At 41.2% G+C, this 25,288-nt stretch overlaps 1 long non-coding RNA gene across 1 annotated transcript in view; it reads right to left on the bottom strand.

Annotated features, from left to right (window-relative positions):
* Positions 1 to 4,906: 4,906 nt before the first annotated feature.
* Positions 4,907 to 25,288, bottom strand: part of LOC149525205 (uncharacterized) — a 136,457-nt gene continuing 116,075 nt past the window's right edge. The window contains exon 4 of the long non-coding RNA XR_016349300.1: positions 4,907 to 6,280. This is a non-coding gene — a long non-coding RNA (uncharacterized LOC149525205). The remainder of the gene's footprint in view (positions 6,281 to 25,288) is intronic.

Here is a 25,288-nt window from a genome sequence, read left to right as displayed (position 1 = left end):
CTTAGGTCACTTTTCCATGGCATCCCCATTCTGGGAGGTTGATGGGAAAAAGTCTCCTGTCAACTTCCTTTACTCCTTGCAACCCGGTAGAGTATTGGAGTCAACAGGCACACTGTCAGTGGTCGATTTAATGGGTCTTTACTAGACCCACTAAATCAAACCCCGGGAGATCAATCCATCTTCCAATAAGCGGAGAAAAGCCCTAAATGTGGTTGGTCTGTATGACCCAGAGGCCTCCTGATGCACACTAACAGAGGTGGGGGCATACTGATTACAGAAATCCCCTGGATCTGTTATCTATATACTGGTTCATTAAAGGATACCATGTAAGGTCTCTAATGAAAGCCTGAGTCACTCTAGTCATCATAATCACTGCACAAAGGATGTACAGATAATGTGCAAAGACTTAGGTATACAGACCGAACATTCTTTTGTTATGGTTTGTGACTTGGAGTTGGTCACTGGAAAACATGAGAGTCAGGGGTTTTTTTAGGCAAGAGATGTTTATCTCTGTCTGTCTGTCTGCATGATGGGTAAGGTATGTTTCACCCAGGCAGGCAGCTAATCAAGTGAATACAAAGCAGGGTGATGTTTTTACAAAGGCAAACAATATACTGTATGTATATTTTGGACTATGACTCTAGAGATAGAAACAACATCTTGATCTTTCCACTGAAGTGGTAAAAGGCCAATACCCTCTATGCAGACACACACAGTGTATGGAGGGATGGCATGCCAGCAAATAAAGCACATGGGTTTGACAGTGAAGGTAATTAAATACGAGAACAACTTACCTGAGGATACGGTGGATTTTTGATGGCTTGGAATCATGAACTCAAGGCTAGATGCCTTTCTGAAAAATACACTTGCATTCAAACACAAGTTATGGGGCAAGATGCAGTGAAAGGACCTGCAGGAAGGGTGGAGTAGATGCCCACAATGGCCACAAAAATCAGTATTTTTTTTTTAATCTTCCCAAGGCGTAGTGGAGTGATGGGATTTGTCACAGCTTTGTCAGCATTGTCTTTGGCAATTCAAACAGTGGATAAACTGAGGTGGGCTAGACAGGTGTTGCTTGTTTCACTGGTGAGGGAAAGGCCTTGTAAATGGGCACCTTGTTAATGTTCACCCCCATCACACCGCCCAGGTCCATCTAAGGATTAGGGAGTGGAGGGGGAGGGGAGACATGAAGACTGATGAGCTTGAGTCTCCAGGCGCTGAGCTATCCAGAAGAGCGACATGGCTCTGGAATTAACGGACAGCCCCTGAGGCATTGCCCTACATATAGAAATTAAAAGTTCCACTCCCAGACTTAATTTCTGTTCGTGATGAAAAGTCTCAGCCGGAGGCCTTTATCCCAGAATCTGACTGCAGTGTATTTAGTTTTAGCTGCCACCTGGCACCGCTTTTCTATCCACTATTTCATCACATGTATTTGTTTAGGCAGGGAATACTGGGCTAAATTTTCTCATTTTGGCGATGTCTACATTGTGCTGCTATTTCGGGATACCAAAATAGCTATTCTGTGTCTTTTCAGTACGCCCATTATTTCGAAATATAACGGGCTCGTTATTCCAACGTCCCTGTAAACCTCATTCCGCGAGGAGTAAGGGATGTTTCAGAATAGTGATTTATTTCAAAATAAGTGCTGTGTAGGCAGCACCAAATTTCAAAATAAGATATTTCAAATTTGACTTAAAATAAGCTACGTAAATTGGGTAGTGTATTTCAAACTTTGGGTGCAGTATAGACGCTTCTTTACACCAGTGCATTTCTGGAGTAACTTCACTAAATATAGTTACTCCAGATTTACACGGGTGTAACTATAATAGGAAGTTGCCCCACTAACTTTATACTGAAGAACAAACTCTAGTCAACTTTGAACAGTGAAGTGCCTTCCTAGCTTGGGCAACTTACACCATACATACTGCTATAAACAATTGTAACGAGAGTGATTTATTTCTTCACTTGGTTTGCAACCGACAACTGATCCTCACTAACCAGTCTCAAAGTCTTTCTTTGGCTTAGACTAAGAGAAAGGTCACTTTACCCAGTAATCTTCTACAGAGCAGCTAAGTCGCCTACTTCTAAAAAGAATGCCAAAAGCATAAAACATGATGTGGGAAGCCACTAGTGATATACATTTCAGCTGCTATAGTTAACTGATATAAATATCATTATGGGTCTTAGACCTAAAAAAAGAGGGAAAAGAAGATCAAAAGGAATAATGAAACCATATAAACCATTCAGAAGTATTTAAAAACAAATTTCTCGGTATCCAGTTCTAACAGGGGTATGCCTACATTGTGAATCAGCACTAAGCATATTCATAAATGACTTGTAAATTATATATATCTATATATGTTTCAGTTAATTTTTTTTCTATCTAGTATTACAGTTTGGTTCACAAATCCATTTCTTTTTTCCTATTAAAATGCCTCTATTGTGTCTCTGTAGTTATTGCCCTTCTTAAATATCACTGCATTGTGAGAAGCTGCCACTATATCCATACAATAGGAAGAATCAAGAGCCCATAGATAAAGCAATGCTGTAAACTTTATACACTCAACAAGTCCTCTTTGCAGACAATTAGGGCCAAAAGATAAATATTGACACATTAGACTATTTTCTCAATTTGTTTTTGTTGATTGTCTGCGCAATCTGATGGGGCAAAATTCCACTTTTCTGATATCTTAGCTTCTTGGCTAATAGAAACAAATAAAGTAAAAGCTTCTGTCCACAATGGGTTAGGAACATCTATTGTTGGGAAGCACTAATCGGATTAAATTGGCTCCCAGTTCTATTGCCAGGAGGGGAGGGGGGAATGCTAACTCATTCCAAAATTTTTCACATCTCAAGGGGATGTGTCATTGTTGCTTTTTCACTATTTAAATCTGGTGGATAGACAGAAACAAGTAAAGGCTGGAGATTACACCAATATGCCTGCTACAATGTGAACAAAGAACAAAGATCAGTGCAAAAGCACAAATATATAACACTGCCGTTAAACTCACTTCTGGCACAGAACACTGGTTTTGTACTGTGCCTCTGAATCCCGTTTTCATGGCTGGAATTTGTTAATCATAATGAGAAATTGAGGAAAAAAATCAGTGAATATGTAAATAATATTGAAGTACCTTTTTTTTAAAAAAAAAAAAAAAAGCAAGGTAGAAGTTGCTGTTTAGCATGAATCATGATATGCTTCCCTCTGTGTATATTTGTAGAAATATCGGTTAAACACTGCTAATGAAGGAGAAAAGGTAAAACGCTGTTTTCTATTTCAGGTTGTTTTCTATTAGCATTTTAATACGTATCCATTGCATTAGCCCCTTAAAAGAAACAAACACATTCATGCAAGTGACAATTTTAGTTAGCCTAAATAGACAGCTTTAAATAATGTCACTCAACACTACATTTGGACTGAAGCCTATGAGTCATGAGGTACATTTTTGCCTACAGTCTGATAATTTTCAAAGCTATTGGCAACCTGGGAATTTTCCTTCCTTATCACTAGGGCTCAGCTAACTTCACTAACACTAATCAGAGCTGGAATCATTCATTCAAGGATTGCATGATCATGTTTTTCTTTAGCAGTGACAGCTGCCTGAGCCATATTAGCAATGCAGATGAGTCAGCCTAATAGGTTAATGCAGAACACGCGAAAATTAGGTTTAATCCCCAGTGAAATAATCTAACATTTTCACATTTCTTGATGTTGGGATAGAGACATTGGTAGTGACTCAATTAGATGTAATGTAGATCAAAGCAAATTTACCTTCTGGCGGAACCTTCCCAGTAGTTTAGATAGAAGAATATAAGGGTTCTTTACTAATTGGTGAATGGCTGTAGGGGAAATTATTTTAAAAGCATGTATAATGCAAGAATTGCTTTTCAGCTTTAGGCCAAATAATTGCTGCATTTTCCAGACTCCCATGTACACAATTTAGCTGGATACCAATGTTTTGTGCCCGATACCTACAAACTTATATCTCTTTCCCATTGCAGTGCTTTTAAATGAAAACGTTTGGAATTTTTTTTTAAAAACATTCTGTTCATTTTTAATGTCCCATCCTAAAATATCACCACTGCGGTTTGAAAGAGCTTGTATTATAAGGGAAGCATAAAAGAAAAAGCCAGCGTGTTTCTATCTAATGTTTTCATTCTTGGGGAATAACATATCAAACAGCAATCTCTTTCAGTCATAAAGGGAAGGAAACAAAAAATTACATGCCCTCAGTTGCCAAATTATTTTTTGCCTTGACATCTTAATTCTTAATCCTTGTGTGTGGTCAAATCAGCCTACTATAGACAACCAATCAAGCAATTATTCCTAAATTATATTTGCCCAACTCACATTGATTGGTTATTCTTTTCTTATTGGGTAAGCTCATTAATTCTGAGCAGCTTGCTTATTATGCTTTCCACATCATTTTCTTTCTGAGCCTATCTACTCACACCAGCCTGCTGATGTTTCAAGATGCCACACAGAAAAAAGGCCTAGTGATCTATTGCATTGTCTCTTCCAGCAATTACAATTCACATTGCTGATTAACTTTGATGTGAAAACTAATGAGATAAGGCAAGTTATCAAGGCGGACCTGATCGTCATCTCATTTATACAGCATTTGCCATCGGTGAATGACAAAAACTAATGAAGATGTATCTGACAGCAGGCTGAGCTGAGACAGAATTTCGTTTCTCCTCAGCAAGTGCTTTGCTTCTAATTCATCAGTCTATCTGAAACATGTTGAAATTAGCTTAATAATGAAAACACTTCATCTAAATGGACAAATGTTTACATTAAAATAACTACATGATAAATAGATGTTAAAGATTTTATGCCATCTTGAGTCTAAACAATAGAGTAAAATATGTTCTAATATTCATTAAATCATTCCTATGAAAATTCAATATATGCTATTACACTTATAACTGAATGGTCCCCTATTTATGGTTGAACAAATGGTGTCTGATTGTTGTTTTTCAAATTTACTGTTAGGACAGCAATGACTTATTTCCCTGAGATGGTAGAAAGGAGAGAAACAGAAGTATGTGCTGGTAAAAGTTTATGAAAAATTGTTCACCCAGTGTTTCTCAATATGCTATTAAAAACAGAAATAAAAAAATACCTTAGAACTATAACATTCTCAGGTGTATATTTTTGCTGCTCCTGTAAATTAAACAAGCATATGCTAATGTACACTGTGCTCTGAGAACAAAATAGATGTATACAAAGTATCTATGTTTCTCCAAACATTAAACACAAACAATACACTAAACTCACATAAATACATCAAAATTCCTTGACCAAGGCACTGTGTCTATAAAGTTTAATATTACAACACAGTCTAGTTTAGCATTGTTCCTGATAAAACACAAAGACAGAATTAGACCAATTTTTTTCAGTATTGTGGTTTGAATATCATTGTTTATGAGAGACTATTTCCTATTTGTGGTGAATATTTCCAAATATTTATAATATGCCTAAATATGATTCCAATATGCTTTTGTCTGGAACAAAATAATCTCTAATCTAATGGTCTTCAACCATTTTTCATTTGTGGACCCCTAAACAAATTTAATAATGAGGTGTGGATCCCTTTGAAAATATGACACAGACTGCAGACTCACAGGTGCCCACAGACCACAGTGTGAAAACCACTGCTCTAAAAATATGAGAATAAAAACACTGTATATTATAATAGAAAAACAAATGTTTCTTCAAAGCACCGTTGTGCCAGAACTGTGAAACTATCTTTTTACAAAGTTTTTATTTAAATAAATTATTGATGTCTGAATAAGAAAGTACGGCTGTTAAAAGATCCTTCTCCATTGTTGTGATTTTTCTCCCTTCTTGGTAATAAACATACTGATAGTCTATACTGCTGTCTCCTCAAGCAAAATAAAATTTTAATACCAGAGTAACATCAATTTCAGCAGGTGAGAGAAATAAGCAATTCTAAGCGATTAACAGTTAACATACAGTGACATCAAAATCACAGTAATTCCCAGAAAAGATTAAAAAAATAAAAATGAAAACACTAGGCCAAACTCATGATGCGATTACTAAAATCAGATCAGTGAATCACTTTTACTTCAGTGGTTTCTGAAGTTGGCACAAAGTTAAGAATACTGACTGTTGTAACATAGCTATAAAACCTGGAGGATTCTTATTGTTTTAGGAGTATCACTTGTAAACAAATTTTATTTTATCAGTCTGGTGAAGACATACGTTACCAGATTTCATGCTTCACATTTTAAGGACATCTGTGATCTGCAACTGAAACACAAGGAAGAAAAGGTTGACATTGTTTTTCAAGATTAGCTCAAACAAAGTGCCTACATCCTAAGAAAGTGAAAGGCAAAAAAAAAAAAAAAAAAATCTGTTTTAAAGCCGTGGCAGAAAATTGCTATTCCAGTGCTGGATTAAATGTAAAAGCTCTTCACAGAACTGAAGATGAATCCTATATATTAGAAGCAAAACCAGAAAAGTACTTGTTCAAGAGCTAAAGGCACAAGTGGAAAGTTGACTCAAGATTTTTTTTAATAGTCTGCTAAGTTGATATAATTTGTCAAGATGTAGAGAGAAAATTGCATACTTTATTCCCACTATAGAAGCATAATGCTAACACAGGGATTATTTTGGTTGAGTAATAGAATTAAACAAGCCTGCAACAATGAATACAGTCCATTAAATGAAATGACTGCAACTACTTTTCCTCACCCACGCTCAGAAAACAGAGAATCGTGTTTTCCATTTCACCATCTTTTCACATTTTGTCCCACCTATATTTCTGTCTTATTTCCTATTTTAACCATTTGCAAAAATATGCAAACACATTCACCCTATCCTGATAACACGCATTTTCATTAGAACTATCTGCATGCTAAATACAGTGGTCAGGATGCTAGTATTTTTTCGTTAAATCTATACCTAACAGATCCTTGTGTTCTGAGGATCCTAATCTTTTCTGTCTGAGGATAGATAGATAGATAGATAGATAGATAGATAGATAGATAGATAGATAGATAGATAGATAGATAGATAGATAGATAGATAGATGGGATGTATGGGGATAGATAGATCCCTTCCTTTTGTGCACCTCCCCTTTCTTTATCTCTACAGTCTATTTTCTAATAAACAACTATAGGCGGAAAGGATTTATTCATTCCAAAGAGACCCCCCCCCCAATTCCTCAGAAATTTGGCTCAAGGAGACCCTGCGATAAAAAGGGTGACATAGGATCCCTACTTTACAATGTCATTACGAACTAGTGTTTAAAATGAAAAATAAAAGTACATTATACCTCAAAGCATTGCAAGATTACAATTTCCTCTCTAAGCCTCCTTTTTGTTGGCAGAAAGGCAGCTCTGGTCTACTAAAGACAATATATTTTTTGAAATAGATATTTATTTTTCTACATGATCGTTACATTCATTTGATTTATGATTAGGACTAATCCTCAGCTACCACAATTATTTTTTTTCTTATGGCTTTTCCTAATTAATTTCTAATTTGCCTGCTAGCTTTATTTTTTTCTTGAATGCCAAGCACTTTACTGCCTGATTTTAAGGCCAGACAACCAATCATTAATGACCAATGGTATGGTGTTGCTCAGAAATGTATTAAACAAATGCTCATGCAAAGGTACCCATTTCACTATCCAAAAGACTGAATCTAAGTATCTAATGAGCCAGAATTTTTAGACTTGTCACTGAACTTGGATTTCCTGTTACACGCTAAAAACTATTACGGGTTGCACTGTTGGCTGGAATCCAAAAAATAAAATAATCACAATAGATTAGCACACTTTGTGCTGGTTTCATTGAAGAACTGAACTGTATCATTATATTTAGATCTTTCTACAAACTATGGAAGATTAATCTTTAAAGTCCTATTCAAAATGGCACTTAGCTGAGACTTAAACATGAAACTGTAGCTATATCTTAATTTTAATATACATCCTCTATTTTTGAGGAGCTCACAGCAAATTACATTATTAAACGCCTGTTTGAGACTAGCTGCTAAACTGCTATTCCAGTGTCAGCCTAGAATTTGTTAATAGTGACTGTTTCAAATAAATTATTAAGCGATAATGGAAAAAAATGCCTGCTTTGAATTTATATATATTTCAGCAGAGAATAATGTTTTATTTAAAATAGTTCCTGTGTGCCTTTTGATTTGGAGTTTAAAGTAAATAATATTTGTACATCTAAAACATACTCAAGACAAATGAAAAGCCTCTAGATGCTTTTGTATGAGACGCTGAAGAGCTCTACAAACTTAAAAGCACAACCTCAATTAAGCCCATCTTCATCTGGAAAAAAAAATTAGCAACTGAAAGCTGAATATATTAGATAATGCACACTTGCAGAAGAGCATTCTCTTAGCAAAAAATTCTTGATAACCAACCTAAAGCTGGCCTGAGAGTTGCTCAATGCTAATTTTGTTTGAAACTGTTTAACTAACTATGAATAGATATCCATATTCAACAAAGACATAATTAATGGCAACCTTTTCTTCTGCTTAGAAGACATCATAACAAGCAGAAAAGTACAAAAAGATTTCTATAGTAACTAATTTAAGGACAAAGGGTTGACCTCTAGCATTTCATTAAATAAACTGAGTGAATAAAAGAAGACTGACAGTATTCATCCTTGTTCAATTCAAGCAGCCAATTTCAAAATGCAAATCATAATCTGCAGATGTCGCAGCCTGATATATTTTTAAAAAATATAATTTGTTCAATTTAAGAACATCAGACGTTTGCATTTTAAAGGAAAATCAAAACCAATTTTAGGCTTCAGTTTTAGGCAGAGAGCAAATTTATTCATGGTACAGAAAAGGTCTCTAGGTTAGCTGGTTGGGTCCCCCCCAAACCTTTCAAATGTTTAAAACCATTCTTGTAAAGCATTAATTTTATATATTATTTCCAAAACCTTTTCATGGAGAAGTTATATTAAGAATCAGATTATTTCTGATTATCACAACAAGTAAGTGTCCTTGTATTTATGCCCTGGCATTCGCCAGATGATAAAAGCAACAATCAAATCCACAGACATCTACTTCAGAGATGCCGTAATAAACTTTGCATTGCATTCACAGTGTACTTTATACACACCTACAATTAAACCTAACACTACACTACCAGTATGAAACACCAGTTAACTAAGCCAAAGAGAATCCTACGTTTCCTCTATCTAAAACCACTAGATTATTTTAAATATACTCTTGCTGGATAAAGTGGAGGCGCAGAGTACTTGAGCTCAAGGGGAGGCAAGAAGCAGGCTGTCGCGCTCTCTGTTAGGCTGTGCACAGAGCAGAGGGTTGGGGGAAAGCTACATGCCACGGCTCTGCACTCTAAGTGCCACTGGAGGAGCTGTGGGGGAGGGGAGACAGTGCAAGAAAATATAAGCGACATCCAATCAGGATACAAAGCAGCAAGTTTTCGGGGGGCGGTTGCTTTTATTTAGGGGCAGATCCTGACACTCGTCCTCCTACAGGCTGTTAGGGCTACTTGTGGAGAAGGGGGGCTACTCCCAGGAGTGAGGGCGCTTGACTGGCATGTTCTAATTGCCTTTGTTATGCTTCCCAGGGCAGGTAAGTAAGGAAGTTGGCATCAGCATGAAGGTTGCTTTGCAGACATCCACGGAAGGAATGAGGGGAGGGTCCTGCCGGAGCCTCCTTCCAGGCATGGAGGCCCAAATCCCATTGGCATTTAGGAGCCAAACACCTTTGAGGGTCTGGGCCTTAGTTTCTCCTCGGAAAGGCTGAGTGCCCACCCATTTCAATGGGAATTGAACTTGCTTAACCCCTGTGCACTTCCCGAGGAGATGGATCTGTCAGTCCAATGGGTCTCTTCCACCTCTTAATGTCACCGTTGCTCCATGGTAAGCCACCCTGGTTGCTCTCCAGCAGGAGGGCAGTAATAAGGCATCGCCAAGTAACAGAGAGAGGTTTAACAATGAACTTGGGATTAAAAATGGCCCAGGCCCCAAACCTGAGATTGGTGTGGCTTTGTGCAAGTTGAAGGAGCCTTTCCATATAGATCAGCTTGCAGGATCAGGGCCCAAGACAAAAGGAGCAAGGACCTCAGGTTCCAAGGGGCTCCGTCCTTCACAAAGCACCTTTTAGGCACATAGGCCCAGATGCTGCAAAGTATTATAGCTCCTAACTGCCATGGAATGGAAGCACCCCTGTATCTTGGAGAATGTGATCCCTAGACACCAGCCTGAGCTCCTAAGCAGAACAGAATAGAAGGTGGATGCACAGAAAAGAGTATCTCTATTGTTGACCCCAAAACACAACTTCACACTTCAGGCGATGACACCTAAGTTCTAAAGCAAAGTATTATCTCTTTGGAGCATTTATCATTCTGGTGACAAGGTCCACAATGCATACTGGAAAGAGAGAAAAATGTAAGATAAAAGTATATGTATTTATCTAACCAATGTAAAACAGAATTTCAAGGGTCCCTTATTTTCTTGGGATCTTGGCCAGAGGCACGAGGAGGACATTTTGGTGGATTATGAGCGGTTTGCAGTCTTCTTGGTGGGGATGATTAAGGTCCCAGTTCATCAAAACACTTAAAAATATGCTTAACCTTAACACTGATTCAGACCAATTTAAGCACCTACTAAAATGCATTGCTAAATAAGGATGATTTTAGGTACATATTTAAAGTTAAGTGCATGCTGAAATGTTTTGCTGAGTATGGTCTTAGTTTTTAAAGAAGCCAAGTCCAATATATCTAGGATTTCCCTTACATTTATACATTTTTCAATAACAGCATTTTAAAGCTACGCACTAGGTGCTTTCCACAGATATGGAGAAATTAAAAAACAATGACAAGTATAAAAATAAAACTAACAGAAAAAAATCTCTTCTAAATATAAAAATGGTTGTGAAATGAAAAACTAACAGTAGAAAAAGTTAGTGGATACTAAACCATAAGGAATATAATGTATAATAATGCACAAAAATGAGGAAAAGAACATCCCGTTAAAAAGTTTTTCTGCTTTTCAGTATTTCAATATTAATAGTTAAACCCCTGGGATGTGTCTATACAGTACCCCAAACTCAAAATAAGATACACAATTTTGTTATGCAAATTGCATATCTTTTTCGATTCTATTTTGAAATAGCTTGTTTTAAAATTTGGCACATCTACACAGCGCCAAATTTTGAAATAGCGCACTATTTCAAGACATCCCTTAACCCTCGTGGAACGAGGGTTATAAGGATGCTGAAATAGTGTGTCTGTTATTTCGAAAAATATTTTGAGTGGCTTGTTAAGATGCGGGGTAGCTATTTCAGGTTACTGAAAGTATCCCGAAATAGCCCTGCTGTGTAAATGTACGCTCAGATAGTAAACCCTGACCACATTAACATCGGGGGGCTATGCCATTGTCTATAATGGGCCAGGGTTTTGCCCTCAGTGGCTGGTAATTTCATTCTTTAAATAAAGAAATGTCCATTAATTAATTCTAAACGATGACAGAAAACAATACATGGCCCTGACAAGAAAATACAATTAATTGCGATTGCTATTTTCTAAAACTTCTTAATGATGTATGATATTAAAAAGACAATTAAAATAGTTGAAAATATTACTAGAGGAAATAATGGCTGAAATAAGTTGTGTTTGCCTGTTAATACCATTGCCCATATCAGGGCAAATAAACAACAGATTTCCCTGAGGTATGTCACTGCTATGGTGCTTAAACATTTTAAACATTTCTTAAACAAGTTCAATTAAGCCTCCTAATTCAACAGCATATACTTGCTATTACGCTGCTCTTTACGTACAAAATGCTAGGCTTTACCCAATTACAGCCCATGGTTTCTCCATCCTTGCCAAGTACCCTGCAACCATCATACGTAAACAGACCCTGCAGATGTCTCAGGGCAAAATAAATGACTTCCGGATGTTAAGAAAAAGAAATGAATTCATTCATTCATGCAAAAGTGAAGGGCGCATTGTTTTCATCCTTAAAAATAACACAACACCCTATGTATCTCAAGGTATCAATGAACAACAAATTCATTCTCTTAAGATACAAGAAATCTAAAACAGACTAGAATGCAAAACAAATTCATTTTTCTTTTCTCTATACCCAGATAAATGTTCTAATTTCTTATTAATGTCCCTAACAATACAGTTTTTGAATGTATCTTTAAATTCAATTAAAATTCAAACCACCCACAAACAATTTTTGCTGGTGCTTTAGCAGTTCAGTCTAACTTCTCAGATTAAGATTGTTTCCCGAGCTTTATCCTCTTCTCTAACAATGTGTGTACAATGCATCTTTAGAATGTATTTTAAAGCAGACTGCAGACGCGCATAATCTTTGTATTCCTGCATGAAAACAGAAAATGTGGTGCTCTTTGTAAAGGGGAACTATTTAAACTAACTATTTAACTATTTAAACAAAACCCTCGCCTGTCGTTTTCACTTTTCCTTCAAAAAAATTTAACTAGAAGATAAGCTTGAAAACATGGGCTGAAAGCTGGACTCTGACTGGAATCTACAATTCAAACAAGGACAAATGGAATCCAGCAGTCTGGCTCACTCCCTGCAAATTATAAAATCCACCCCAGGAACTGAAGCGGGAGGAAATTGCTGCATGATTTCTTCACATTGTTCTGTTTGGTGACAAGGTTTGCCCTTTGGAGAAAGAGGCCATGGGATCATCTCCCCCAAACCTGCATATTCCTGGACGTCCATGGTGAACCCCACAAGGAATCAATAACTATTCACAGCCATCGCCTCAGGCATGTATCCCAGGTGTCCCCATCCTTCACCAGAGTCCCTGGCAAAGGGACTCATGCTACCAGGGATTATCCCTGCTGCCACTCGGAGTATTCCTGTCCCTACAATATGGGCTAGATTATATTTCCTGAGAAATTCTGTAGGCCATAGGGCTATGGGTAAGTGCGACACGTGGTCCACTCAGCCCTGCTCTTCTTATCCCAAACCACTCCCTTCAGCTGAGTGCTGTCTGTGGGGCCTGGAGAACAGCTCAAGAGGGATTCATCAAACGCATAGACAAGCAAGATTTGGGCTCCACTTCAACACACCACCCTCATGTACCAGATGCGCACATACTTCAAATGAAACACACAGCTGAATTGGTACCCAGATCCGGAGGGCCTGCCACTCTCACTGGAGTCAGGCCTCTGATTTCTGTACCCCTGGAAATGGACACATGGGAACTCATAAAAGTCAAATTGCTCCTGGGTCCAATTCTGCCACCTTTACTCACATGCCGGACTGGACTCCAAGACGAACCCCATTGAAAGCCCAAGGAGCTGTGTTCAGAGACGGTGCTACTCACCCTAGAGAAAGGATGTCAGAATTGGGCTGACCATCAATCCACTCCACTCCTGCCTACTTTTATACCAGCCTGTTCTTGGGAAGTATTAATAAAACAAGATTTCAAAACTCCATCAGGAAGTTGTGTCACCATTTATTTTAACGGCCCTCTTGTGCAAACACGTGGGGACGGATTCTCATCTACACAAAATGCCTTTTACATGACACTGGCCATATAAATGGATTGTAATGGGGATGATTGTACAGCATCCAGCGTAGTGCAGTCCCAATCCTGATCACAGACTTTGGAGACAATCTTATTCATTGAATACTAGGACTGGAAGGGACCTCAAGAGGTCATCGAGTGCAGTCCCCTGCCCTCATGACCGATGGTAATAATATATTAATCGCCAGAGACGGGTAGCGGAGGCCTAAATGTAAATCAGAATCTGGCCCTTCCTACAGTCCCATTGGAATATACTCAGTGGTACTTTCAGATTTGGACCCTAATATTACAATTCTTCATTATATACCACTCTTTCATAAAGTTTTTTTCCTCAGACACACCTTTATAACACCACATATGACCCGTTGCTCCAAACACTGTAATTCCCCATTAGGAAACTTATTTTGAACCAAAAATGTTGGAGATACACAAAAGTGAGTTAATATTTCCAATATATTTACCCCTGGTTTGTTCTTTCAATAAAAGCTTCCCCCACAAAAAAAACCAGGCAAACATATTGATGCTAACACTGACCCTAAATTTATATGTGAAAGACACAATCTGTTTGCATGAGAATAATTCAAAGGGTTTTAATCCAGGAATGTGAGAGTGAATAAAAGAGCATTTACTGGGATGGAGAGAAATGTTTTAAAGCAGGGGTGGGCAATAATTTTTGCATGGGGGCCACTTAATGAATTTTGGTACATGGTCACAGGCCTGGAAGGGCTTGGGGTAGAAGGGGTGGGGCCTGGATGGAAGGGGCGGGGCTGGGGATTAGCCTCCCCCCAGAGTTGTCTGGGACTGGAGGCTTTGAAGTAAAAACAGAGCAAAGGGCTTGTGGCTCCCGGGCCTGCCACTACCGCATTGCCTGGCAGCCGCCTGGGATTGCTGTGGCTATTTAAAAGGCCCCTATCGGGGACAACTCGGAGCCATGAGCCATTTAAATAAGATCCTGCTGCCTGAGCCACCACCTGGAAATTCGGTGGCACAGGAAGTAGGATATAAATAGACAGCAGCCAAGTACAGTCTGGGGCCGCATCAAAGTGTTATGCGGGCTGGATCCGGCTCCCGGACTGCATCTTGCCCAACTCTGCTCTAAAGCAAAAATTACTTGGAAACATGAGCTGTGTTTGGAGGGGGTTTTATTCTAGCTGACCAGAGTCGTAAATTACCATTTCTGCATTCTGCTAAGTGCAGCAGACTGCCAACAATCCACAGGTACCGTCATGCAAGTTGTGAAGCAATGTGCAAAGCATGTCCAGTGCCACGTATTCTTAAATGAAAGGAACTCTCAAAGAAAAACAAACCTAAACTAGGCACCGCAAATTAATTCAGATCACATCTTCAAATCCATTTCGAGCCAAGCCAGAAGTCCACCCCTTCCGTCAGCTGTTGACTTTCTAAGTGTCCCAGACAGCTGCATGTCTGTCTGTAGCTCCCTGAAATGACTTGTCTTGCCCAGATTTCTTAAGACTGCTGACTTCTAATAGCACTCCCTGACAAAGGCTCCACTCTGAGGAGATGTGTTAGGCTGCCAGCCAGGAAGCTACAGGCGTTTGGGGGCCAGGACCAGGCTGAGCAGTGGTCCCTGACTGCCTCTTTAAAACCATGTCACGCTCATGTGACAACTGCTCCTCTGTGCTTGTTTGAACTGTCCCTCCCAATTAGTGGTAATAAGTGACTCTGTAAAGATGAGCAAACATAGTGCATTCATTAGCCCTCACCAGCCCCCACCGCCCCCCTCTTTCCTGGCCAATCAGTCCCAGAAAATCCCTAGGGCACAACTCAGTTAATACTTGGAGGAAGCTAAACACATCTTGTTTGGCGTGAACAAGTGCTGGCAAAAGGCAAATTAATGACAAGTCATTTGAAGAGTTTGCCTGAAATTATTTTATTCTGTCCATCCTCTGAAGAATTGATTATTCTCTGCGTGAAAATATGTCTGAATCAATAAGCTAATAGCTAAGAGCAAGGAAGGCATGCTCCAACCCCATTTATTTAATCCACTTTTTTTGAGGCATGGCACATAATTTACAGGGTAGGAATTACTAAGCCTTTTCAGAGCAAGAACTAATGACAAGTTGTGGGGAACTGGTGCGATCATCCATCTCCCGGGTAAACTGCAGGCCCGTGCATTGCCGATCACTATCTCAGCTGCAGTGGAGATTTCCAAGTCACTTACAACATGCCTCCGGCAGCCTTCCTGTCCTTATCAGAGGCAGATGTGGAGATGAGGAGCTGTTCAGGGGTTCAATCACGGAGATCATTTCAAGCCTCTTGTTTAGCTGAATAATCTAACAACAATTAAAACAGCAGAACTGGATGCGAGTTGCCAGTGTGCTGTACGTTGCTTTAGTCACATTCCGGCACCCAGGATATCTTGCTATGCTGACTCTAGAAGCTTAAGGAATAAAGCATTCCATGTTTCCAAAACACCTAAATGGTACGGGCCCCTAAGTCCCATTTTCCACAGTGACCTTAGGCCAATGGTCCCCAACCTTTTTAAGCATGAGATCATTTTTGAATTTAAGTGCAATCCAGGAGCTACCTCAAACTCAAACACCCTTGCCCCCCCCCTTTCCCACACCTTCTCTGAGGTCCTGCCCCTGCTCACTCCTCCCTCCCTCCCTCAATTTTATCAGGCAGGGGGCAGTGGTTGGGGTGCAGGAGGGGTTCAGGACTGGGGCCAGGGTTCGGAATGCTGGCTCCATCTGGGCACCACTTACCACAGGTGGCTTCTGGATGGTGGTGCAGGTGGTTAAAGCAGGCTCACCCCTACCCTGCCCCTCCACCACTCCCAAAAGCAGCCAGCAAACTTCCATCTCTACCCCCCTCTGCTCTGTGGAAATGGGGTACAAGTTGGAGGGATGGGCATCCTGACATCAGCACCTCCCCTTCCTCTTCTTCCTGTGCCCTGCACAGCAAGCAGGAGGCTCCTAAGAGTGAGGGGAACCTCCAAGGCAGAGAACAGGAGCAATACAGCAGCGCTCAGGGGCAGCTGAAGTGCCAGCACTTGACGGCCTCCCTGCCAAACCTCTCAGGATCACCTGTCAAAGGTTCCAAGATCTACCAGTACTGGTGACCACTGCCTTAGAGCCTTCGTTAGATACATTGGCCCAGCTTTCCAAAAGTGACTAGTGCACTGAGGTGCCCTCTTTTGGATGCCTGTTTTGGGGCTGATTCTTAGAGAGTGGGCGCTCAGTCTTTTCTGGAAAGGAGGCGCTTTTAAAGTGTTTCAAATGAAGGCACCCCAAATCAGTTTTGAACGTGACTGTAGGCCCTTTTGGTGAAATTTTCAGAAGAAACTCAATGACATTGGTGATTGAAAGTCAGTGGGACTTGAGATCAAAAGGGCCGGATTATTAAAGGCGTTTAGATGGCTAAAGATGCAGCTAGGCATCTGATGGGGTTTTCCAAAGCTGCTAGGGTCCCAATCCTCAGAAGTATTCAGGCACTTAACTCTTTTGAGGATTTGGATTCTAGCACCTACGTCTCATTCATTTCCTATTGGTTTCAATGGGAGTTTGGTGCCTGAGCACTTTTGAAGATCCCATTAGGTGCTTATTTGCATTTTTCAGTGCCAAAATACCTTTAGAAAACTGGCCTGAAGTGCAGTGTCAATGATGCGCTGGAGAGGTTTGAACGGGGGGTGATAATCGTGGTGGTCTGTTATTTTCCTTGTTGGGCCTGTCTTGAAGTAATAACTTCAAACTCTCATTGGCTTGAATGGACTTTGGGTCAGGCCATCCATGAAAAAAAATGTGCCTGGCACCCTGTAATGCCAAAGGCTCCATCTCAAGAAGCCAGTCAGTAGGTCCTCTTGCAAAGGGCATTTCCTTCACCTTCAGGGAGGCCAGAGCTGGCATAGAAAGAGCCTATCCCATGTCTTGTAGCCATTGCTAGTCACAGGTTTATTGGCCAGTCCCTCAGGGTATGTCTACACTACCACCCTAGTTCGAACTGGTTAATGTAGTCAATCGAAGTTGCAAATGAGGCTCGGGATTTAAATATCCCGGGCTTCATTTGCATCTTGCCGGGCGCCACCATTTTTAAATCCCCGCTAGTTCGGACTCCGTGCCTGCGGCTACACGCGGCACGGAGTAGGTAGTTCAAATTAGGCTTTCTAATTCGACCTACCGTTACACCTCGTTCCACTAGTTCGAACTAGGGCGGTAGTGTAGACATACTCTCTGTTCAGTGGCCCGGCAGGACTTGGAATGTAGCTCTGAAGGCAGAGCCCAGCAACCTCAGCCCCAAAGCCACTTGCCCCGTCTATAAATACTCACTGGAAGACATTTTAGTGTTTACCTCAGCCTCTGAATAGTCCCAGCCACAGGACTGGAATGTCTATTTATAGTTTAAGAAATATCCTTGACTACTGAATTAGAACCATCTAATTTATCTCCATGCTTAATTAAACACACAGCAATAAAGATGATAACACACTTACTGAGAAAATATGGTTTATGGGCTATGGCTAGACGTAGAACAGAACAGATTTAGAGACCTGCTTGGCTTTTGGCAGTGACGGCCTGATCCTCCGCATTGACTTGAGCGGAGCTACGCCAATTTGCACCCGCTGCCCATCTGGCCCTGAGACTTTGCAGTAGATTAATCAGGAACAGAACACATCTCCAGGCTGAATCTGTGCACACACCGTTTTGGGCATATGTATTGCGAGGACCTCGCAGCATGTGTTGGGTACCTTCTTAGCATTGGACGCAGTGGCATCGGCCAGTCTCAGCCTTCTTTTGGGGATGCTCTCCACTCAGGTCATGACAAATGGAGCTTTTAGCTTCATATCTGCTATGACTTTAATAAAGAGGTGACAATGTTCTCTCCTGGCCCCAAATGGGCAGCATAAACAGAAAGGAGGTCCCACCTATGGAGAAGAGAAGTTTACAATGGTCATAGCCTGTACTTGACTCCTTAATAAATCCATCCTTTATAGCCTCGTTTCAGGGGGTCAGCAGAGTTTATCAGAATATGGTAGTAAATCCATTTTTATTGCATGGTCTTAGAGCAGCCCCCTGACTGATATTCTCTCTCATTTGGAAGCAAGTGTTAATTGTATCTCCTTGGGCTAGGCACGGTCCAGACAGAGTCTCTAAGAATTTATAGTCTAAAGCAGGGATGGTCACATCCTGCCCCCCAAGCCACCGGATCCGGCCCACGGACACCCTGCCAGAACCCTCTGGCATGCAGCAGCTACTGTTTTAAGAGCAGGGCTGCTCTGTGTGCCTCTGCTCTGGAGCTACCGGGAGGCTTCGTGTGATCTCCCCTTCTCCAGCCCAATCCTCAGCTCCTATTGGCCGGAAACAACTAGCCAATAGGAACTGACGCCAGCCAATCTCTCAGCTCCTATTGGCCAGAAACAACCAGCCAATAGGAGCTGAGAGACTGGCCTGGGTATGGGGGCAGTGCAAACTGCTTCCTGCTCCCAGAGCTGAGAGCCACATGGAGGGAGCAGCCTGCGGTTTAAAGCGATCTGGGGCTGCAGCAGGCTGGGAGCCCAGCCTGCCTTGGCAGTGCTGCAGGGCTGCTGGCCTAGAGACACTTAAGTAAGCACCTCCCAGCCAGAGCCTGCCTCTGGCACCCCCGCACCGCAACTCACCTTCCAAACCCTCTGCGTCCCCTGTCCCAGGCCACAATTCCCTTCCAGACCCTGTACCCTCTCCTACACCCTTACCCCAGGCCAAAATCCTCTCCTGCAACCAGATCCCCTCCCCAACCCCGTACCCCATTCTCCTACCCCAGGTCCCAATCCCCTCCTTCACCCAAACTCCCTCTCAGAATTCATAGTATCTCCTTCACCCCACTCCCTTACCCCGTGAGCCCTTCTCACTATGCACTGTGTGAAGAAGAACTTCCTTTTATTTGTTTTAAACTTGCTGTCCACCAAATGAAATTAATGGGCAGCAGGTTTAAAACAAATAAAAGGAAGTTCTTCTTCACACAGTGCATAGTCAATCTGTGGAACTCCTTGCCTGAGGAGGTTGTGAAGGCTAGGACTAGAACAGGGTTTAAAAGAGAACTAGATACATTCATGGAGGTTAAGTCCATAAATGGCTATTAGCCAGTATGGGTAAGGAATGGTGTCCCCAGCCTTTGTTTGTCAGAGGGTGGAGATGGATGGCAGGAGAGAGATTGCTTGATCATTACCTGTTTGGTTCTCTCCCTCTGGGACACCTGGTATTGGCAGGGTACTGGACTGGATGGACTTTTGGTCTGACCCAGTATGGCCGCTCTTATGTTCTTATGCATCACCTTAGATCCCGCACCCTTCAAGAGAAAAGTGCAACCCTTGACCACTTTCCAAAATCTTGGAGTGGCCCCCCACCAAGAATTATTGCCCACCCCTGATCTAAATAGACAAGGTAGTGAATAGGCAGGAGAAAAAGAAGTCCAGTACGGTTATCCCCACTTTGCAGATGGGAAATGGAGGCACAGAGATATTAAGTAAACTTGCTAGAGCAACAGGAAGAGTCCATGGAAAAATCTGGACTTGACACCCATCTCCTGAGTGCCAGCCCAGTGCCTCAACCATGCAACCAACTTACCTTTCAGAGACATGCCCTGTGACATCCCACATTTCTGGGCCTACTTGTTGCTGCTCCAGGCTCCCTGGGCCAGGCAGTATCATCACACTGCTTTGCAGCATCAGCAAAGTCTGACCCCCACCCACTCCCCTGCTTCTCTCTTCTCCTCCCCCAGCAGACTTGCCTCTGCTGGTCTTGAAACAAGATTTTTGTGGCTGCATTTTGGACAGTGTGAAAGGGGTTACAGAGAGAGTCCAGCAAGGAGGAAGCTGCTGTAGGGGGATAATCATCAGACTCAAAGCAGAAATGGAATTGACTGCCTACATAAGTGTCAGCTAGGCACACACATATGCACCATGTCTGGGGAGGCAGTATGGCAGTCAGCTTGTATACTGCTGGAGGAACTGACCTAGGGGATTTAGCCACCAAACTGCCACTGAAACAAAAGAGCGTTGCACAGCTTGATCTACCAGGGTGCTATGCACATCTTATTAATGGCCCAACATGTTGGTTATTTAGTCCAGTTTCCTTTTGTCACAGGCCAAGATTGTGACTTGCAGGATGACTGCCCAAAGCAGCGACACCCACTATTTAAATCCCCCAGGGGGTTACCTGCACTTGGCTATCAGATCACACAGGAGCAAATGGGGTTACACAACTGCCTGCTTTCATCCCAGCACCGGTGAGCAGGGAGGGACAGAGACCTGGTTCACCACACTGAACTAGCTGGCCAGCACAGAGAAACGGGAGCTGCAGCCAACTGCTCTCCTCCCAGAGCAAGGAGGAAATTTCCACTTTCTTATTTTTACTAAATCGAGGGGAGGAGTTTGATGTTTGTAGCTGAAAACTTAATATTTGTCACATTTTTGGCCATTGAAGCATTGAAATCCAAAGAATTTTCAGGGTTGGGAGTTAGTTTGGGAGGAGTTTTAATGAATTTTTTTGACAGAAACAAAACTGGTTTTCATTTCACTTATGGTTTTCACAAGAACACGACATATTTCCCAACGCCTCAGGGATCTACTCGCAGCACCACAGGACTACTTCTGAAAGCATGCAGCGTGCATAGTGGGCTGTACCTAATGACACAATCTAGTCTTTTCATCCATTGTATTTTGCATGGTATAAAGAACTAGAGGTGCAGGGACCAGAGTCATATAAAGTGAAAAATGGGGGTGGGAGGCCTATGGCATCGATTCTTTCACACATCCCCATGTGTGGCAACAATGTTTGCTAGTTTTATTACCCAATAACATATTTGAGACAAAATAAATGGTTTTAGCCTACACTATATCTCCTCAAACAATAATGTACTGACTTACAAAGAAAATCAACCGACATTCATATTCTATCCCTGGGTTTTATTTTTGGTCCCAGAGGATACCGAAACAGGCATTTCAATTCTGAATTCGACTACAGTAACTATAGTTCTCGGAGGGTTTGAACAAATGCCAGCAAAACAAACCCCAAATCAAATTTATTAGCTGGTGGAGATCTCTAACAATTTTACACAGTGACTTGATAAAGCCATCTGGGGATTCTTTTCAACATTAAGTGATTTAGAGCCCCAACAGAAGTCATATTAAAACTGCAACAATTTGGTGGTTTCTTATTTTCAGTGTATATGTTTTGCTGTAATCTGCAAAGCTTAAAAGCACCTCTCCTCCCCCCAATGCCTAGAGTCCTATAGAGAATTATAATGGGCCAAAGTGAAAATTAGCCAAGACTGTCTGCCTGTGTTTTTAATGAGACGCCGAATGTTCGATTGTGGGCATGGAGCAATCACTTGTATTCCATGTACACTGGCAGAAAAGAAAGCAAGTCTGCCTCCTCATTCTAACTAGCTGTTAAATGCCAGCAACAGGCTCAGTACTGTGCAGAACACAACATTGTCTAGGGATGTGGGTCAAAGCCCACTGAAACAATAGGAGTCTTTCTGTTGCCTTTTACCAGGTGTCAGTTCAAGGTCCATTTATATCACTGTGGTTTATGTTCCATCTTAATTGGAAGAAAAAGTTAATTTACAGTCCATGTTCTTTTATCTCCACACATTCAAGAACAGGATGATGTGTGTGTGTGTGTGTGGGGGGGGGGGGGGGGGGTTCCTAAGCTTGTCTCCTTTATTACAATAATGGGGAGCAGCATCTTGGTTATTTTTACAGGGAAGGAGTAACTTTTCAAGACAGATCAGAAATTCTGCATCTCATCTATTTGAGAAGGATGATCCTGTGGGGAGAATTTGGTATGTGTGGGATCAAGTCCCTGCTCTGTCACAGACTGCCCATGTGAGCTTTGATGTGGTCTCTCTGTTCCTCAGTTCCCTATCTGTAAAATGAGAAGAACAGCACTTCTCTAATTCACTAGCGTGTTGCATGGATAAATACGGTAAAGATTGTGATATGCTCAGACATTGTGCCAATGGGGGGCTGAAAACATTATTACTGCAATCCTCCAACACCCCCATTGATCTTACGACTGCAGAGGTTTTAAAGGACCACTTCATCTTGAATGGTCCCTTACAATGTGTTATCTCCTTACACTAAATAATCTGTCCCACCTTGTATTTAGCTACTGCACTCTGAGTGCCTTTCTCAGGGAAGAGCTCTCTGTAGCTTGGAAGCTTGTTACTGTCACTAACAGAGATGGTCCAATAAAATATATTCCCTCACCCAGCTTGTCTCTCAAAGAATGTAAACATGGGCCACCTAGGTCAGATCAATGGTTCATAGAATACTAGAATTGGAAGGGACCTTGAGAGGTCATCAAGTCCAGTCCCCTGCCCTCATGAAGGACCAAGCACCATCTAGAGGACCAAACACCACCTAGATCTAGCCCTGTAACCTGTCTTTGATAGTGACCAGCCCCAGAGTTTTATCAAGGGAGAGTACAGAATAGGAAAGTTGGAGTGACTTACTCCATCTTTCCTTCCCAGCTTCTGTCACTCAACGGTTCAAGGTTGCCCTAAGTTTGTGGTTGCATCTTCATTCATCTTGGCTTACAACCATTTAGGGACCTAATCTCCAAGAACTCATCTAGTTCTTTTTTCTAAACCTCGTTCTATTTTGGCCATCACTACATCCTATGTCAATGAGTTCCATGGGTTAATTGTCCATTGTGTGAAAAAGTACTTCCTCTTGTTTGTATTAAAGCTCCGGCTTGTTCATTTCATCAGGTAACTCCCTGTTTTTATTTTGTGAGAAAGGCTACTTAAGACACATTTTATCTTCAAACAAAACTGTAAAGTTATTAAACATGGAAACAAGTTAAAACCCAGAGATGTTCCAAATATGTACTAAGAATATGACAACTACTTGATGATCTTTGTTCTAATACCTACGATGTGTTGATATTCCTTATGACTTTAGAAAAGCAGAATAGCAAACATTTAAAATGGCAATCAGCATAGGGAAGTAGCCATTTTACTTGGGGTACATCTAGACAGTAGTGCTATTTCGGGATATTCCAATACCCTGAAATAGTGTTTTCCGTGTCTTGACACTGCTCCCGTTATTTCAAAATAGCTTTCGAAATAACGGGCATGCTATTCTGACGTCCCTGCAAACCTCGTTCCATGAGGATTAAGGGACATTTTGAGAAAGCATTCTATTTCGAAATTTGGCACCAAATTTCAAAATAAGATACTTTGAAATTAACTCAAAATAAGCTACGCAATTTGCATAAATTGCATAGCTTATTTCGAGCTAAGGGTGCAGTGTAGACACACCCTTAGAGAGAGGCATTATTCAGACTTTGATCAAGACTTCTATAGTATTTATGTTTAGCAGTGAACAATGCTCCTGAACCTCCTGAGGACAATTATGAAATGTAAATGACACTGCACACCACATGCCTGCTCCGTGGCCAGCTCCTTCTCCAGCCAGTGCAATTTACAACAGTCTTGGAACAGTCTTGAGTCATGCAGTCAGACTGATCATTGAAAGAGGCATAAAGGTGGCTTCGGGCCAACTTTACTTCCTTTTCCCTGAGCTATAACAAAGCATGAACTTAATACACGGCTCCCAGTTGAGTCTCGATTTTCAGGCTGACAAGGGCCAGAAACTTCAAATTGAAATTGCGTTCCCAGATTGTAGCTTTCCTGGTCTCTACTTTGCATAGGCTCACAGTAGTTTTAAGTATATGTTAAGAACTGAAACAGAAATAGAGGAATCTCTCTCTCTAATTGCTAGGTTTGTGTCATACACTTTTAAAGTTATGTCATTTGCATCTTTAAAATCAATTGCTGTGCTTTCCTAAGCCCTAAAAGATAGCATATCTTTTGATGTCTAAAACATTTCACAAACCTTCAGGATAGGGTTCTTCATTTCAATTAGTGTATAGCCGATCATTACCTAACGAATAAGACCACTTTGCTGTCACAACTATTTCCTAATTAAATTCAAAATGGGTATTTCTAACCCAGATGGTCAGTGATGCTACAGATTTGTTTAAATTTGATATCAGAGTAACAAACTACTAATTAGGGTTTGTAAATATACTAATTCCCCCATGACTTAGTTGTTAGTATTGCATACAACCAGTTTATTAAACCATCAATTGAGGCTGGCTTTACATGGGACTAAAACATAATCCATTGATTGCATCCTGGTACTAACTCATTTTGAAGGGATTCTAAACAAGATAAAAAATGATGTCTTCAGTTTAACTCATGCATATTAAGACACGTTTTGACATCATATTTAGATAATTTTCTGCCTCTGCTTTATGCAGCTATCCATAAATTGGAGGCATCTATTCTACAGGGGATATTAAAGCACATTTACATAGGCAAATCCTGACTGTGTGCTGATTGCTCTATTCTTGTGTATAGTTCAAATAAATGGATGAAGAGGTACTATGGTCCAGTGGTTAGGGTGCTGGGTACGGAATCAGGAAATCTCCATTCTATTCCGAGCACTGCCATCTGCTGGTCTATGAGTTATGCCAAATCACTTATTGTCATGCCTGTTTAGAGTGTCTTTTCTTGGGAGAGAGACTCTCATTTACTTTGTGTATGCACAGCATCCGGGAAGCCAACAGGATCCCTTGGGCAATATGGGGTGAGGGGTAGGCTGGCTCCACACTCCCAGAAGAGGTGGGGCCTCAGGCAGAAGGGGCGGGGCTATGGCAGTGCCCCTAGTGCCGCCCAGATGGTGTGGCGCCCCCTGTTGGAAGACCTGTCCAGTACCTAGCACAATGGGACCCAGATC

Source organism: Pelodiscus sinensis, chromosome 3 (genome assembly GCF_052426305.1).
Source record: "Pelodiscus sinensis isolate ZL-2025 chromosome 3, ASM5242630v1, whole genome shotgun sequence".
Classification (NCBI taxonomy): domain Eukaryota; kingdom Metazoa; phylum Chordata; order Testudines; family Trionychidae; genus Pelodiscus; species Pelodiscus sinensis.
The sequence above is the reverse complement of the archived record's forward strand: the minus strand, read 5'-3'. Positions and strand labels throughout refer to the sequence as shown.